Here is an 18,764-nt window from a genome sequence, read left to right on the forward strand (position 1 = left end):
ACTACAAATTCTAAGTCCAGCAGAGAGCAGTATTGTCCCACGGTTTGGTCAACACTTCTTTTAATGATATGATGAGCTTTCAGAGGTAGGCCTGCTCACTTTCACCTGAGGCGATTTTGACTGTTTAAACATTAAGTCACTAAATGCATCGTTTGTTTTTAATTGAGGCGTCTAACAATATTAGCAGATGTTGGAACGTATTTATTTATTTATGTTTTACTTAAGCTTAGACTGAGAGAAATTGAAGGGTTATTCAATTGAGGAAAATGCTTTTGAAAGTCTTGATTAAGTTATATTTTTAATTGTATGGCTGCTTTGGTCTGAATGGGAAAATGACTGGCTCCACTAGAGTTTAGGAGTGGGCTTTCAGAAGAAATGTGAAGACGTGGGTGTACTGGCTACTGTAAGCAGGGTGCACATCATGATCAGATCATGCCCATATATCCCATCCTGGCTGATATGGTGTGAAGGAATGTCGATGCGTTGGTTTTCAACGAGTTAGTTGAAAATCATGACCAAAAAGTCTATGCTGACAACGTAAAAACGTCATTTAACGCTCTGCAGGTAGTCACAGAAAGTCAACAACTCATTTCCGCGAATCGATTCTTTCAAACAGTTCATTTCAAAGAACCAGTTGAAGACTGTTCAAATCAGTTTCTCAGATATTCTTTTGTCACCCCTTTTTGTCATGACATGCTAAAATGATCTAAGTCTAAAAGTTGCTGCCATTTTTTTTTTTTATTGTAGGCCTATTAATTAGGCTATTTAATTAAATAATGAGTCTTTATTGCAAGTTTATGTGTTCCAGATCATTTTTCGCAGTCATGATTAAAAAAAAACAGTAATTGATAGGCTATCAAAAAAGAACCTAAATATAATTTGCATTTAGGCTAGTACATTAAATAATAGACTATGCTACAAGTCAGTTTACATTTAATAGTTTTTTTTTTTTTTTTTTTTTTTTTTTTTTTTTTTACATTTTGATATGATGCTATTCATTAAAATCCCAATTTCGTGTGTGTTTTATTTTCGGTTGTTAAAAAAACAAAACATAAAAATAAAACTTTTAAATCGTTAGGTAGCCTACAGTCTTCATATGTGTTGGTTTTATTCGTAAGATTTCTTCTGATATTCTTACTCTTAAGCTCACCAGCCCGGTAGCCTACATTTTCAAATGCTTTTAATGCCCTACCAGTTCACTCGATTCTCGGTTTATTACGAGCTGGCTCTACTGATCTGTTATAGGCTCTCGGTTCAGTGAGTTGTTGACTCGTGGGCCTCTCGGACCGATTGAGTAGCCTACAATTAATAGCCTAAATGATTCGCTGAGACCGATTTGTGAACCGGTTCACCCGATTCATTGAAATGATTCAACTTGAGTTTGAAAAGATTCGAAGAAGCATTAGTACATGACGCACACATTAAGTTCTGTGTTGGTAAGGATGCTGTTTAGGATGCAGTGGACAGCAAGTAAGCTCACTAGCTTTTGGAGACAAAGCCTACCTCAGCAGCACTGACAGGTGTAAAGATTAACTTTGTTAGGCGCGGGCGCGTCCGTGCGCGACAAATTAAATTAATGGAACAAATTTCCCCCGTAATTAAGATAAAAATTCGTGTCAGCTATAACCTTGCCTAGCGCTAATTATGTACAAATGATTTATCATCTGTTTCGGTCGGAATATTAATCTTCAGCTCGTTGCAAAGTGCGCTTGTGTTAAGAGATGAGGCTTGATTAACTCTGACAGGTCTAGTTAACTGCTCTCTCCCTCGCCTCAATTAACAGATAGTGGATGCGCAGGCAAGCAGAACCCTATTCTGAAAATGCAGTTACTAAAATACCCGAGCTTTCAAACAGCTGCAATACGAAATCCTTGTTATGGACCTTAATTCAGGCTAGACGCCATATTTAATTTTTCGCAAATGAAAACGAGGCGGTGAGGGAAATGCCTTTCGTATTGAAAGTCTGTCATTCAGTTGACATACAGAAAAATAAAAAATGCATCTTTTTATATAAAAATAATCTGTTGACACTCTGGAAAACGTGTTGTGAAAATTACGGCGCAACATATCTACTGAAGGGGCTGCACGTCTGCCTCATTTTTATTCTTAAAAATAAATATGCCAGAAAATGATACATTATCAACATGAAGACTTTCAAACATCTTTGCTGAACCACGCTTCTTACTCTGACATTTATACTGATATTGTGTTCTCTAAACGATTTAAACCATACTTTCTAGTGGATAATATATCCTACATAGTCCATCTCTTCTCCATTGCGTTTACCCATTAACCCTGATATATTAATATAAATTCACATCAGTGCACGATTTTCTTACTGTGGTTGTGATTTTTATTTATTTATTTATTTATTTATTTTTCTGAAGGCAAATTGTGAGGTTAAGAAATACATCAGGATACCACCTCTATCATCACACCGGTGCTGATACAGAGTGACAGGACACTAAGCTGCTTTATAGCAATGTATGGGCTGGCAAACTGTATCGTCCATCATGTGAAATGAGCAGAAAGCACTGCAAGGAACAACAAAGCCAGGACATAGTTGACATTAACTCATTAGTTTATCCAATGGGCCACAGACAGCAAACCCAGTAATCTTGAACACACCTAAAATGTGTTGCATCAGACATTTTATTCTTTATGGCAACATTATGGCCAAAATGACTTCAATTTCCAGTAAACTTGTGGAAATATGTTCTTGTGTTGATGAGGACTTAAAGGAAGTTGAATATACAGTTGTTTTTATTATTCATATGTGTGTTACGGTAAGGTTTAGGCTTAATTTCCATACCGCAGCACATACGAGAGGTTGATATGATCAAGCAGGACCAAGGTCTTATAATGGTGGATCAGTCTGAGGTAGATGCTGAGAGGGAGATTTATTCAGGGGCACTGACATTCGGTCTATATAGTGCTGATAACAGTGATGACCCTGGAAACTGCACACAGCAGCAGATGATGAATGGAGTGTCTGACCGTAATCACTTATCGTTTCAGCCTCTTCTTCTCCTCCTCCTCTTATGTGACAGGAGTACCATCTCCGTATTGCCTCTTCCTGCCTAAATATTCACTGTCTCTTCAAGATCTCCTTATCTTGGCAGCAATGAATCTCACAACAAGCATTTTGAACTGTGGTGCCTTGTAGCATGAATTCATTTATTTCAGAGAGTTGAAAACGATAATACAAATACTGTATTGAGGGATTTTTTTTTTAATGAGTGCACTTGATCAGTGTTTGTAAGGAAATCAATTATGTTGGGGGATATATATACTGTGTATATATATATATATATATATATGAAGGGTTCATTTGCAAAAAGGATAACTCCATTTTAACAGTTTTCAAAAATCATGTTTTTTCATTGTTCATTCCAATTAATCTCAATCAAACTGCGGTTGGGTTTTGATTAAGTAAAAATAACTAAAAAAAATTCAGCTGACATAACACAAACTCAATAAAAGCATGATAACATAATACAAAACATGATTTTTGAAAATAAAAAAACAGAGTTTTATCTTTTATCTGCATTCAAAATAAAATTATGTTTACATAATATATCAGTGTGTACTGTGTTTATTTATTATGTATGTATAAATACACACACAGTATATGTTGAAATTATTTACATTAATATATATTTATATATTTATATTATTATATTTTATATTATGGATAAATATATTTAATATGTAAACATATTTTTCTTAAATATATACATGCATGTGTTTGTATTTATATATACATAATATATATATATATATATACACACAGTACACACTCATATATTATGTAAACAAAAACTTTTATTTTGGATGCAATTAATGGCGATGAATCATTTGACAGCACTAATATATAGAAAATGCAAATTACAAATTCAGTAGCAATTTCTGGGTAAAAACTGTTTCTACATCAATTTTTTTTTTTTTTCATTGTAGGGGAGATAGGATACAATGAACCGTGTTCAGAGTTTTTACCCCCTTCCCATTAATGTTAAGTTGGGGCAGGTTGTCACATGAGATATTGCTGTGATATCTGTTCACCAAAACAATGGTTTGATATGTCTGTACACAAAAATAAAAAGTAAAAATTAAAAATAAAATAAATCAGCTCTAAGGATTTCTCACTGAAAGTGACAATTATCCCAGTATAGGTCATTTTAACAGAGTTTAATGTTAAAATTTAAATAAACATATCTAAGATGAATCTAGAAAAGGCAGTGAACCCAAAGAAAGCTGGGTGGGTATGAACAATGCAAATGCAACATAAATTTTCGAGTGTATGGTGGTTTGTTGCAAGCCCACCATACTGTTAGGGCACACTCTTGTGATCAGGAGGGCAGAACTGCTCCCTGCAGAGGGTGAATAAATCCATTTTTAATGACAGTTGCTTGTAACTAATAATCTTCACCGCAGCAGGTATATGACAGCATATGGGTTGAGAAAACTGGGACGATTGCTTGAGCCACTGGATGGGTTTTAGAAAAGCAGTACAGTTAAAGCAGGATGCAGTCTCTGAGTACAAGTGGTCGTATACATGCAAGCTGCTAATGAGCTTGATATAAATATTCGCTTTCAGTTTATCAAGCTACACACAAAAAAGCAATAACCAAGAATATATAAACATATTGATAACTGATGTATCTTGTAAATTGGCTAAGGTAAGTATATGCACTTGGCACTCTAATTACATCCACAGTCGCAGCATTTATATCTGAAATACTATATTTGACCTGTTTAAACTTTATCTGTAATGGCTGGCAAATGTACTGCCATCTATTCTGTATGTATCTGCCATGTGGTTTGGTCTTCAAGAATGTTTGTTCTATCTCAAAGGGATTTTCACACTCCATCGGACACTAAATCTCTATAGATTCTCATTGAAATGGGAACCTGGAGGCCGGTGCTCTTCCTTTGCCAGCACAACCCCCCGCCTGCTTTCCCCCATACACTTTCCCTCATACTTTGAGGAATAGGAATCTCTTCCAGATGAAATGAAGGAACGACTTGACACAGTTCGCTTTAATGGGGTTGACAAAATGAATCACGACTCCTCCAAGTATCCATCACGACCAAAAAGGTGACCACAAATGATCTGTGAACCACTATATATTGATTACCCGTGTACTACAAGTGTCGGATTTAATGTTCAAAAGGGCGCCTTGGACAGCTGCAGCCTTAACTCTTCTTTGATAGATTTTAATGGTGAAATATTGATTTCTGTCTGGTCAAGGTCTACTGGTAGGGGCCAAAGTCATTTGTTGGGCAGAGCTGGACACCCGGTTTGCGAGTCGCAATCAATCATGTTGGCACAGTGCGCCAAAAAAGGGAAGAAAGGGAAGAGAAAAGGTATGTGGAAACGCGCGGACCAAAATACGATTCCCTGCCCGTACAGGCTACTTGTCTCGCCGCGGCACTCTTTTATCGTCGGGGAAATAAAAGGAAATATGAGCGCGATGTCAGTTTATTGAGTGGAGAGGCTCGGGCAAATTGCACATGACGTTGGGTAGGTGGAGTGGCCCGCGAGTGAAAATGAAGGTGTGGGGAGAAAAGGGAGAGAGAAAAGGAGCGACTATGTTTTATTTAAACATCCTTCGGGAGACTACAGGCTCAGGTAATCTGTTGTGTTACAACTCAGTGCCCCGTTCCCCTCCATCCGCCGCGATAACAGCGAGCGCCTAATAGGAACCCATCAATCACAATAAGCTTCCAATTTCGCCCGGTGTCTCTACACTCTCAGCCACTGTTTAACGTGCTCTAATAACGGTGATAACATACTTCTATAGCCGCAGATAGCGACCCGAGCTCATCCGAGAGGTCATTTACCTCGCGCAGATTAAACAGCGGTGAAGTCAGCATCTCTTTTAACTGGAGGATGTAGGCTAATACACGAGGCGGAAAGCGACACGATTCCGAGAAGAGTGAGGCAAATGCTCAAAAGTGCTGTGTAAAAACATAGGGTATCCTTGAGAGAGGGCAAAGGTGCACAGATGGAAGCGGGAGATCTGATTGTGATTATGTTGCTTACCTAATGATTTTTGCTCCACTGGTTTGCTCGACTGCACTGGTGGAGGAAAGGCAGTCTATTAGGGTGTCAAGGTAACTGGAATCGTCTGTAGCCCCTCTCTCTCTCATCCTAACCGTACACGACGAGCCTACGAGGTGAGAAAGACCTATTCGAAGAGATAAATGCATAGTGGCTGCAGTAGTGGCGTGCTAATGAACATGCCACATTTGCAAGCCCGCTCCGTCAAAGCGCGCTAATTACAGTCTTTATCCGGGAGATGTGATGGCGTTAGTTAGGTCAGCAAGAGAAAAGGCCTTCTTGATAGAGTGCGACATGTCGTTTATTTATTTATTTATTTTTCTTGAAAAAATTCCTCAAGCAAATTCAAATTAACAACATTGTAGGCTATAGGCCTACTTCTTTTATGAGGAACGTGCGTATTATCGGTCAGGAACGTGCCGTGGTGTTCCAAGGGTATCAGGACTTTACACTACAAAATGAAAAGGTAATTAAGGCACCTTTGGGGGTTTATTTAGACTGCAGGCAACCATTCTAAATCGGCAGAATTACACCATGTTTTTTGAGTTCTTGCAAATTTAGGTAGTTAAAATGTACTGAAATTTACTATCAAATGATAGCCTATTTGAGGGGTGCCTAAGTTCTCCAAAGCTTTCCGCCACTGTGGAAGTCTGGAATAGTGCCTTAGGAATTTGATTATATATTTATTTAGGTTTTAAATAACATGTTCTAAATTAACTCTAGGTGATTCATACCACGGGATTGAACTTCCTACTGAATTTTCTCTAAGTCCCCGGGAGGTGGCGCAAAGGCACTTATTTACAGAAGGCTGTGCTCAAAACGGTTTTTCCCCTTTTTTTTTTCTTGCACTTGTGCAGATTCACCCGTAGAGCTTCATGAGGACTAAGGTGACACGCATGTAGCCTCGTGCTGCATTGTGCATGCAATCGTACAGTCACATTAGCCACCATATAGACCGCGTGTATCTGAGAGAAAGAACATATGCATTGTAGTTGTTAAATCGCTTTAGGCTTTCTAATGGTGTTGTACAGTCCGTCTTGTAGCCTATAGTTGACGCAAAAAATAGACTCTTTGTGACTAACAAAAACAATGAATACATAAAAGTACGTTGACATTAAAAAAGTTAGAAACAGAATGCCAAGAACTGTTGTAGCGTATTGCATTTACAGGCTATATAAAAAATATAGCCTGCATTTTAAATTTTTAAAGTTGTATTAGCAAAACATTCGAAGTTCAAATACAGTTTAAATACGCTGAAATTAAGTGTAAATTGGCTGATAAGTTACTGTATGAATATAAATGAATTAGCCAAATACTTAATGTTATTAGGCTATGGATATTGTTTTTAACGTTTTATTTATTTATTGTTTGTTTGTTTGTCTGTTTCTATACTATATACAATTATATTACAAATTTTGTTGTAAGTAGGCCTATTTGTTCCATATTTGTAATAATGTCTCTTGAAACGTGCCAAATATATTTCTTCAGGCAGGCTGTCGTATTTTCTCAGTCAATGTACTTAAAATAGGCTATATAAGATATTTTAAAATATATCATATTTTATAATGAAATATACAATTATTTTATTATTCCGTGTATAACAAAAGTTAATAAAATTGTAAGTGTCCGAATTTTTTTAACTAAGATAGACGTCTGGAATTTAAGTATTTGTCAGCAAAAGGCTATTTTTAAGATGTCAAATAGGGTTTTTAACAAACCTCCGTCTACACTATCTCGGCCACGTTAAGGTCTAATTATAATTCAGAGAGACTGATCAGCAGAAGAGTTATTTTTGTGTGGTCTTGCCTCAGATAGACACTGCCCTCTTCAGTGAATTTTACAAGTCCTTGCTGTATTTTAACTTACGCTTTACCTTATTTGGATTTACTTATTTTTTATTTTTTTTAATGGCCCGGTGTTATTGTGCATGAATGGTGAGTTTGAGATGCGCATTTTGTTTACCTAGGCTGTAATATAAAGCGATAATTATTATTATTGTTTTTTTTTTTACTTATATAGTTAACTTATATATTAGAGTATGTTTATTCTTTTCTCTACTGCGTGACAAACAAACCTAGGAATGTTGGCTCAGCATTTACTAAACGTACCTAATTTTTCCATTCCATTTTTCTACGGACATTTCCATTTATTTATAAATACATAAAAATACGTTTATATTAATAATCATTGGCGTTTAATGAGAATAAGCGCTTTCACAAGATTTAAACTACTTTTCTTGGCTCCTGTATTGTTATGTTAACTAAACTGTTGGGCATTTCGTTTCAGACATTAGAAAAGAATCTTCTATAAAATGAAATCACTGTTTGGCAAATAAAAAGCACGTTCAGAATACCTCATTAACAAGCGGTATTGGGAAGATGGACTTCCTATTGCTGTCCTGTTTCCATTGTGGATCTTACTAATGCCATGGACCTGTCAGTCAACGATTTGATCATGAGTCATGTTGTCTTACAGAACAATACAAGAGTCATGTTAGGATCTCCCCCAACAGAGGTTTTCAGCTCCAGTTCTTTGGCAATCTCATTACATATTACAATTTAGCTAGTGATTATGCATCATGAAGAAAAAAAAAGGAAAAAAAAAATCTGTGAAGGAGAAAAACATGCCAAATTAGTTCTTAAATAAAATATATAAAATAAAAAATGCTATTTTAAATTTAAGATACAGATCATATCACAACTCTCCCTAAAGAATATTTAAATTGATGTGAAATATATTTATATGAATGTCTTACTTAATTTTTATTTTCTTTTGTCATTAAATGTAGCTTTAGATTCCAAAGTAAATTCTACACTTGCTGTGTTCTTGTATGTGTGTTACTTAACGTAAATCTTGATATCTGTGTTTTGCAGCTTAACAGCATAAAGTTAAAAAAGTTCTATCTGCTAAGCGGGTTCTGCACATCAATGTGAGGACTTTGTTTGGCAGAACAATGCTTGCAGTCACACTCGAGAAAGCTGATCACTGTAGCATGGGTGCACCGGGAGGCCCACAGCCTTCAGAATCACTGGGATATCACAAAAACAGATGCTGCATAAATACAAGAACACAGTTTGGAAAAACTCTATGCTCACAAAATATTTCGATTTCAATATATGACACATTTTATAAAACATTTGTGGTTTAAAAAAAAAAAAAAAATTTTAGAATATTGACCAGTTGCTCTATAATTCAAGTGTTCTGTAATTGACTAAATAAATATGTTTCACGTCAACATTAACTGCAAAATACCGCTCTTGAATAAAGCTTCTCTGCAAAGTCCTTGTTTTATGTCAGTGTCAAAAAATACATTTTATTAATATTTGCTTAGACGTACAATTATTTAGGGCTGCTGTCAAGATTGCACTCGTGGACAAAAAAAAAAAAAAAATCCCCTAATCTTTTCTCCACACTCATGGTGGGATTCTATGTATTTTGTTGTATATTTTTGGTTACTATTGCAGAGCAGGACAGCTGTGACCAAACTCTATCATATGTGTACCACATCCATCCTAATGAGGTTAGGGAGATGGAAACGGACAGTTAAAAGACAATGGATGGATTCAGTGTTTAGTGCAAGCGAAGCATGTGGGATAGTCATTATAGCATGATTTGCAGTGTTGACATCCATATAACCTCTATGATGCTGCAGTCATGGAGGTCTAGTGAGGGAGGTAGATCAAAAACCCAGGTTCTGGATAGATAATGTGAACCACTCCAGTACCAGACCTCCTCAACGATCATTAAAGTCTTCACACCATGGACCAAATGTAACCTTTTGGTACAGTTCACTTTCAGAAGTATTACTGTAAGTGTTATTATCCAGAAATATGTGACCCTGGACCACAAAGCAGTCTTAAGTCGCTGGGGTATATTTGTAGCAATAGCCAAAAAACATTGTATGGGTCAAAATTATCAAATTTTCTTTTATGCCAAAAATTATGTTCCATGAAGATATTTTGTAAATTTCCTACCGTAAATATATCAAAACTTTACTTTTGATTAGTAATATGCATTGTTAGGAATTCATTTGGACAACTTCAAAGGCAATTTTCTCAGTATTTTGATTTTTTTTCACTCTCAGATTCCAGATTTTCAAATAGTTGTATCCAGCCAAATATTGTCCGATCCTAATAAACCATACATCAGTGGAAAGCTTATTTATTCAGCTTTCAGATGATGTATCTCAGAATTAAACATTCTGCTCTAGAATTCTCTATATTTATTTTCATTGTAAAGATAATTATAATAATTATGCCAGTGGTTGAGTGCGAGCACTATGACTTTAATAATTTTAAGTTATTGCTTTTTAAACTTTCATCTTTATTTCTGCAATATGTGCTGCAGCACTGCTGTCTAATTTTTAATTTTAAGTTTCATCATGGAAATTAGACTTCAGAAGTGACACTGTGATTATTTCCACTCTGCTGCAGAAATTCATCCTCTTCAGCACCACTAGAGTTGGGTGCCCAGATTCACCCGGAATATGAAAACATGTACGATATGACAGGCAAAAAGAATATATCATAATTTTTCAGACAAAAAGTTGTTGCTTTATAAGTCTAGAGACTGATTATTATAATCCCCTAGCTTTACATTTTGATGAAAAGTTTACGCTACATTAAAAAAATGCTAATTGGTTAATAGTAAGGTTTCTTTTATGGTGTAAAACTGATAGATTAACCTCACTTTTCATATAATTTAACAGTAAAATACTGCTAAATGTGTCATTTTTAAAGTCATCATATAATTTGCACTAAAAAAAAAAAAATGTAAACTGGCATTCCCAGACTCCTTGTGACAGTTTACATTTGATGGTTTCTCATTTAAATAATTGTTTCTTAATAGTTTTTGTTATCAGTAATGTACATTGGTGTTTTGTGTTACATCTGATGTTGTTAAATTAAAGTTTATTGCATTATTTTAGTATCGCGTGTTAACCGTTATGTTGTTTTTATAATTTGAATATGACTCTGTGTACACCTTTTATCAGTATTTACCTCAGCTTGTGGAAATTTATATATATATATATATAGATATATATATATATATTATATATATATATATATATATAAATTTATATATATATATAAATAATGTATTTAAATGACTGAATATATTAAATTCCTATGTGGCAATTAAGATCTTGAACACAATGAGGGGGGAGGGGGGGTGGGGGCTGTGAATGATGGAATATATTAATGAGTGTATTGTAATGTATTTAAATGACTGATGCTGGTCTAGGTGCTTTAAGATGCTTGTGTTTTCTAAGTTGTAGTTCAATAAAACACGCAATATAAGACAGGTCCCCAACCCGGGTTCAATCCCGGAATCAATCCTGGGACGTGTTTGCGTTCACACAGAAGGCGACCCGGCAATGTTCCGGCAACTTTCCGGGTCCAACGTGCAGTGTGAAAGGTGGCTATAGTGACTAAACTCTCTTAAAAATATATTCCAAAAAAGGGAGTTTCACAGTGATGCCTTAAAATAAAAAATAAAAAATTGATTCCCCAAAGAACCATTTTTAAAAACCGTTTTTAAAAGAAACATTTTGTCTTTTAAAATCTAAAGAATCTTTGATCAACTTTGGAAAGGTTCCATAAATGTTAAATGTTCTTCATGGAACCGTAGATGACAATAAAGAATCTCTATTTAAAAGTGCCGTTGAGCTTTTATATTATTTTGTAATGCACATAGGCAGAATAACACATTATGATAAGACAATTACAATTTTAGCTGCAATAATTTGTCAGATGATGGTTGAATGAATCATTATCTTACTGTAATGATCATGGCTCCAGGGTTAATTTGAATGCATATTTCACAGATTTCAGATTTGTGGTTTGAATGTCTGTTTGCAGGAAGCTTGATTATTCAGATGAAGTGATGGAGTGTTTCCTTTAAATCAGCAGCGGGGCTGTTTTCGTGTGATGTGGGTGGGTGGTGCCCCTCATGTTAGGGTTAATACGAGGGTAGAAGGCATCATGAGGAGGTTATCTCCCATGAGCCGCCGCCTACAGCTTTAGTCGTCACCATTTACAGCCGTTTAACCCTTAACCTGCAACACAGGGTCAGCTGACAGCTCCTAGAGAGGCCACAAAATGGATTTATTCAGATGAATCGCTCCTGCCTACTAGACACAGTTGTTGGAATGGTACCTTTGAATGTGTTGAATTGTTCAGTTCAGTTTAATTATATGAATTTTGCATGTTTATTTTATTTAATGTGAGGTCAAGTATCAAGTCAGGGTGATTTTGAAGCTTTGTTTAGTTTTTAATGTAATTGTACACACATTGTACATGTGTTTCTAAACCTTAAAGCACATTTTTCAACTTTCTGTATTTTGTTTTGCTATATATACTTAACCTTTTTGACTTATAGTCACAGATATATATATAGTTAACAGAAAATTATTGATATCATTAGTATAATTTGGGAGTAAATTATTTTTAATTAATTATAAATTAATTAACAACTGTTCTTCAATAAAAAAAAAACAATAGCTATTATGGGAAAAAGAGATATATGAAATATTATTTCAGTTTACATTTTGTTTTTTTGTAAAAAAAAATTATATTATATTAAAAAATATATATATTATATTATATATATAATATTAATAATTATTGATATTATATTGATAAAAAAAAAAACATCCAATGAAAAATTTTCACAAAATATAAATACTTTATGTATGTAAAATAAAATAATCTGTTGGCATTTATTTATATATTACTTGTGATTATTATTTATCTCTTTTTCCAGAAATGGGGACAAGAGGGATGTATATAAGTATAAATATTGTAACACTGACACATTTTGACCATGTGGCAAACAAGTACATTTATAACCATGCTAACATATCTCTCTATATTTGTGTAGTAATGTCTGTCTTGACATGTGCATGCATCCTCTTTGTTTGTGAAAGATGTTGGAGATTACAGAGGTACCATTTGTCTGAGTACCGTCTGGGCTCCCGTGACTTAAGTGTAGCACACATCTGACATTACTCTTGGAGAAGAGGTTAAAACTCCAGGCCGAATGCTAAATCGAGAGAGGCTTCGAAATCCACAGTCTTAGCATTCCACGATGCAGTATGTACAGGCTGACCTTAGACAATATATTGAGCGGATGTCAGGGCAGAAACCACGGCTGAGCACCCCTCCTCGAACGGCAAAGATTTTAAAGGTAGTCTTGACGCATTATATCAGGATGATTGATAATAATGCTCCTTTTAGCTTCTCGCAGCAAACGGTCCTGCGTTACACACAGAAACACACTCGTGTTGTTTCCTCAGCCTAATTCTGAATAGAATGTTAAGAAAATACAAATTTGACAGCTAAGGAGTAAGATTTGTGTTACAAGGCTTTATTATTCAATTGTATATTTGTTTGTATACACTACCAACCAAACATTTGTAATAATTGTAATAAATGTTTTCCAAAGGAAGGTCTCTTATGCTCACCAAGGATGCATTTATTTGATAAAACAAAAACAAAACAGTAATATTGTGAAAGATCATTACAATAAAATAACTGTTTTCTATTTTAATATAGCTACTTTAAAATGTAATTTATTCCTGTGATGCAAAGCTGAATTTTCAGCAACCATTAGTCTTCAGAGTCGCATGATCCTTCAGAAATCATTTTAATATGCTAATTTGGGGCTCAGTTATAAGCAATTATTATTGGTGCTCAATTATTCATAATGTTTTTTTCTGCTTAATATTTTTGTATTATATCTGGAATGACCTTATAAATGTCTTTAAAATGGCTTTTTCACTATTTATCAATCGAATGAATCCTTTATTAATAAAATGATTCTTTTAAAAACATAAATAATTATTTAAAATGTTTGACTGGCAGTGTGTGTTTATACAACTTTTAATGGAGATTTTGATGTTACAAACGTAATGTGGAATTATTATATCTTTGGTTGAATTTAGTATTTTATAAAGAGAATAATTATGTAAACCCTGCTTGACGGAGGGGAAAAAAAAAGAAGGAATCTTATCTGCTTTTCTGTCTCTCAGTGCAGACCGAACAGGGACCCTTGAATCCCCTAACGCTGAGGTCCTGATAGAAAGGTGAAAGGGGTGCAAAAGGAATAGGCTGATTTTGATGCTGAATGAGAAGCGACCGGGACACTACTGCTGAGAACGGAAACATGCACAAGCGCACACACACATACACACACATCCCGTCTGTCTTTAGAAGAGACCTGCCACATAATTAAAAAGATAAACTCTGTGATCACTAGCCTGGAGATAAGGGTCCTGTGAGAGGGGAGGGTATATCTCACACACACACACACACACACACACACACACACACACACACACACACACACACACACACACACACACACACACACACACACACACACACACACACACACACACACACACACACACACACACTCAGCAGCAGTCAGTGTGTTTATATTAATTTCATTAAATATTCATATAGGCATAATGACAAATGTTATTAGTCAGTATTGGCTATTAGAATAAACATGTTGTTTGATATTCATTCAGTACAATTGTAAATGAATTCCCTTGCCTCTGTGACAGACAAAACGTATCCTGTGCATAAAAATGATTTAAAGTAAGTCTGCTGACTAAATAAAAATTGGCTTATAGTGGAGGAAAATTTAGGCATCCTAAAGTTTCCAAGACCAGAAACTCTTACACAGAAAGCAGATAGTTGTGATTGCAGCAGGTAGTTGAGCAGTAATTATTTTGACATTTTGTCAAGTTCAGAGAATTGTAAAATATTACAATTAGAATTATATATATATATATATATGCACACACATATACATGCAGTACTGTTGGTAACTGTGTGTGTGGGGTTTTGTTCGCAGGTTAAGATGAAAGCCTAATACTATTTATAGCAAAACGGAAGAAGAAAAAAAGACCTACTGATGGATATGGCAATGAAAACGGAAATTATTGTTACAGATTTCAATAACTTAAGCCTACGTTATTTTTGTTCAATCAGTGTATGGAGACAATTTGATTATTTAAATCCGTGTACATATCCACTTTGCATATAGAGGTGACATATTTGTTCTCACTTTTTTTTTCTTTCAATTATACCATGTACTGTAGGTGTAGTTTTTGCATCTGAACCTAATTTAGTTATAGGCTCAGTTTGGTTTAGTTTGACTGCCCTATTATGCTCCAACAAAAAGCAAAACATATTTTATTCTAAAAGCAAAAATAATGGTCGATGGCCTGTTTAGTTGTTTAATAATTGCATGGTTTGTTTATAATATTTGATGTCTAGTCCTTTTAGTTAGCAAGTAGTTGTAAACTGCAAATTTCTTAAAATATGGTTTACGTAAAGAGGCCAGTTCAAAAATAATGTAAAACAGGAAAAATAATGGAACCCTCTATTTGTAAGCAAAAGTAAGGGGCATGTGGGCCCTTCTAACACATTGATAAGGGCCTCCTCTGGCCTGTCTCTCTGTACATGCTTTGTCTGTGGTTTTAACCCTGCTGTGAGGTGTCAGGGTTTATCAGCAGCTTTGAGGCCCTCTCCACATCTCCTCACTGACTGACACACACAAGGGCTTTTAATACTTCACCCTTATTAACACTAGCGCTAATAGTATTGATAACGGAGAAGAGAGGTAGTGTGCTCGCAATAAGGGCATCTGTCATTGTCTCTCTCTGCAGGCCGCAGAATCTGTTTTGGTGCATTAATTCAATCACATTATTGCAGCGAATGTCACAGATATAATGGATTTGTGCAGTCTAACAGAAAATGGCTTACACAATTAGGTGAAAGTCAGGGTCCGGCCTGCATATCAGCATAATGGGGAAAGGTTTTAATATGCCTAAATATAGGGTTAAACGCACACTCCGATTTATTATGTCCAGGTACAAGGTTAGTTGGATATTGAAAAATATTATTGATTTTAATCTCTTTGTTTTGTGCACTAACTTTTTAGTAATTGAACCCGTTTTACTTCTGTTTTTAGTTTTCTACCAATACATATATACTCTGAAATTAGGTATTATACCAGTGCTGCTTGTTGCTTAAATGATTTTGTGTTTTACAAATGTATCTAAATATAGTGGAATGTAGTTGGATGATTCAAAAACAACTTCCTGAATAAATTCCTGAATATTTTATTTATTTATTACTTTTGTTGGTTTTGGTGTAGAAAAGGCTGTAGGTCAAACTACACCTAGTCTCACTATTAACAAAAAGAGCTGTTTAATAAAGCATCCAAAATTCTCACATGCCATTTCGTAGTCATATCCTGAACTATTATAAAGGCTCCACTATGAAAGTGCAAACTCAGCCATGAATATTGCATTTCTAATAATACCGTACACGCACAGTTGCACAAATACACATATACACACACTCACCCTGACACACAAACACAGGCGCACAAACAGAACCCGACGCACTTTGCAGTTTTATTGCCCGATGCATAATCTCTTATTTACGCGGCCATTGAGGTGTGTCCTCCACAGTCCGTTGCTCTTCGACTGACAGGCTGCACCTCTTTACCCACAATGCAGTGGTAAATTCAAGACCAGGCAGCTGTCTCCTCTGTTAACCTCTCTCTTTTCTCTTTGCAAGACTTGCAAACACTTTATGCCCCAACAGTACATGAGAAAAGATAATCAGCATGTGGACATAATAAATGTATAATCCTAAAGAGAAAAAATGAGAAAGATCAGGGTTAGCTGTCACACAGCAGAGCTGTCACAAAGGTTATATATGAGTAATTGTTATTGAGTCAGAAGTTCAATTACACAAATGTTTTTCATTAGTAGTGGTTTTGAATGTCGGTTTCAGACATCTAGTTAAAAACTCTCTGTATCTGACAAGCAAAAAATAGTTTTATATTTTCACACTTTTAAACAAAATTAGTGACATGCAATCAGAGTGAAGTATATAATGAATTTTTTATTAGAGCAAGCTGTCGTGTTTTAAATGTTCTGAATTATATATTAATAAAATAAGTAAACGTAACAATATAAAACATTTATTTATTTATTTTTTGGCCAAAACAATCATTTAATGTTGTTGCTTTTTGCATTTTTTACAGTTTCATGAATTGTTTTGTTATTTATAATTGTTATATTTTGTCCGGAAAGCCCTTTTAATGGCAGTTGACCAGCTACTGGGGCAAGTTGTCACAAAAGGTCAACGTGGGATCCTTATTTCTGAGCAGTGTTGAAAATGTTCTGTATCTTTTTTTCATTTTTTTTATAGCCATGAATTTAATACAGACACCCTGAGAAATATTAATTGAAGTAGAAAGTGTGACAACATGCCCCGACCTCCCCTATAAGCTTTAGTTAAGGAATCAGCCTGATTCACTCTAATGACATTTTGATGTGTCTAATAAGGCTTTTGAAACACAGGCGCTCACACACACTCACACACTTGCTGGCGTCTCATACATGACTCCTCTCTCTTGGAGCTGGCTCGCCGCTGCTGTTATCTGACCCCCCCATCAGAAGTAATCCGGCTTAGCTAACTTAATGATGCCACTTGTGCTGTGCCGAATGCGATGGCGAACTCTATAAACTGCATCCATTAAAATGCAAATCCACCCTTGTCCAGAGTGCAGGGCCCTGGCCCGCTGACACAAAAGTGAGGGAGTCAAACCGTGCTCCCCCTTCTGTCACCACGCCTCTTCCCACAAGGAACAAATACCCCAGCGATAACTGATGCTCCGATTATCATTCCTCTGCCATATTGCGGATGGAATGAACCCAGTGTGAAGGAGAGAAGGAAGAAAAGAAGCGGAAAAAACTGCCCCCCCCCATTTCATTTTCAGAGATTTATAATTTTTTTTTGTTGTTGTCAGGAAATGAACAAATGGTTATCAATGTAACGAGGGAATCTTTCTTATCGGCTTGCCAGGTTTTTCGTACTGATACTCTTTGCTGCGTATTCCACAGGAAATGAATTTCTTCCTGTGGGCGACTGCTCTTTTTTCTGTTTTTTAACCCCCTTCTTGCATCTTTTCAATTCGACTTGGCTTCAAAATCTGTCTCTCTATAAGTGTTTTTCCATAGCGGTATTAAAGAGCTAAGTCGGCTTATATAATATTATGTTCTAGACATTACGATAGATCACAAAGCAATAGAGCAGTTCAATTCATACAGTTATTTTTTCAGTCTGTAATTCTGAGTTGGCATCTGTGTACTTTCATTCGCATTTACAGCGCCTGGGCTGTGTGTGAGTGGACTTGTGTGATGATTTAAGCTTTCTGTGTCATTGTGTGTTAACTCGCACACTTATGAGAATCCAATGAGGAAAAAATTATTATGAGGACACTGGGATTAGCTGTCATGCTTTTTACTTTATTTCTGAAAATCAATTTCTACGCACAAACCTTAAAGTCTAGGCTAGAAAAAAAAGGCACTGGTTGAATGTTTTTCACATTTCATGCACAGGAGAAAAGAGAGAGTTCATTACACATGTTGACCTTTCGTGACAACATACCCCGCACAACATGGGGTTAGTTGTCACTATGGGGATCTGCTATTTAAATGGCATATTAGCGGGCAGCAAAACAATAATGAAGCACATAGTCATTCATGCAACAACAAATTGTGAAATGTAACAAAAAGAAGTTCAAATCTATTACAAAAGATGAAGTTACAAGATTTAAAACAACTATTTTGTTTATGAGTTTAACCTTAATCTTCATTAAATGTTGA

Source organism: Cyprinus carpio, chromosome B1, assembly GCF_018340385.1.
Source record: "Cyprinus carpio isolate SPL01 chromosome B1, ASM1834038v1, whole genome shotgun sequence".
Classification (NCBI taxonomy): Eukaryota; Metazoa; Chordata; class Actinopteri; order Cypriniformes; family Cyprinidae; genus Cyprinus; species Cyprinus carpio.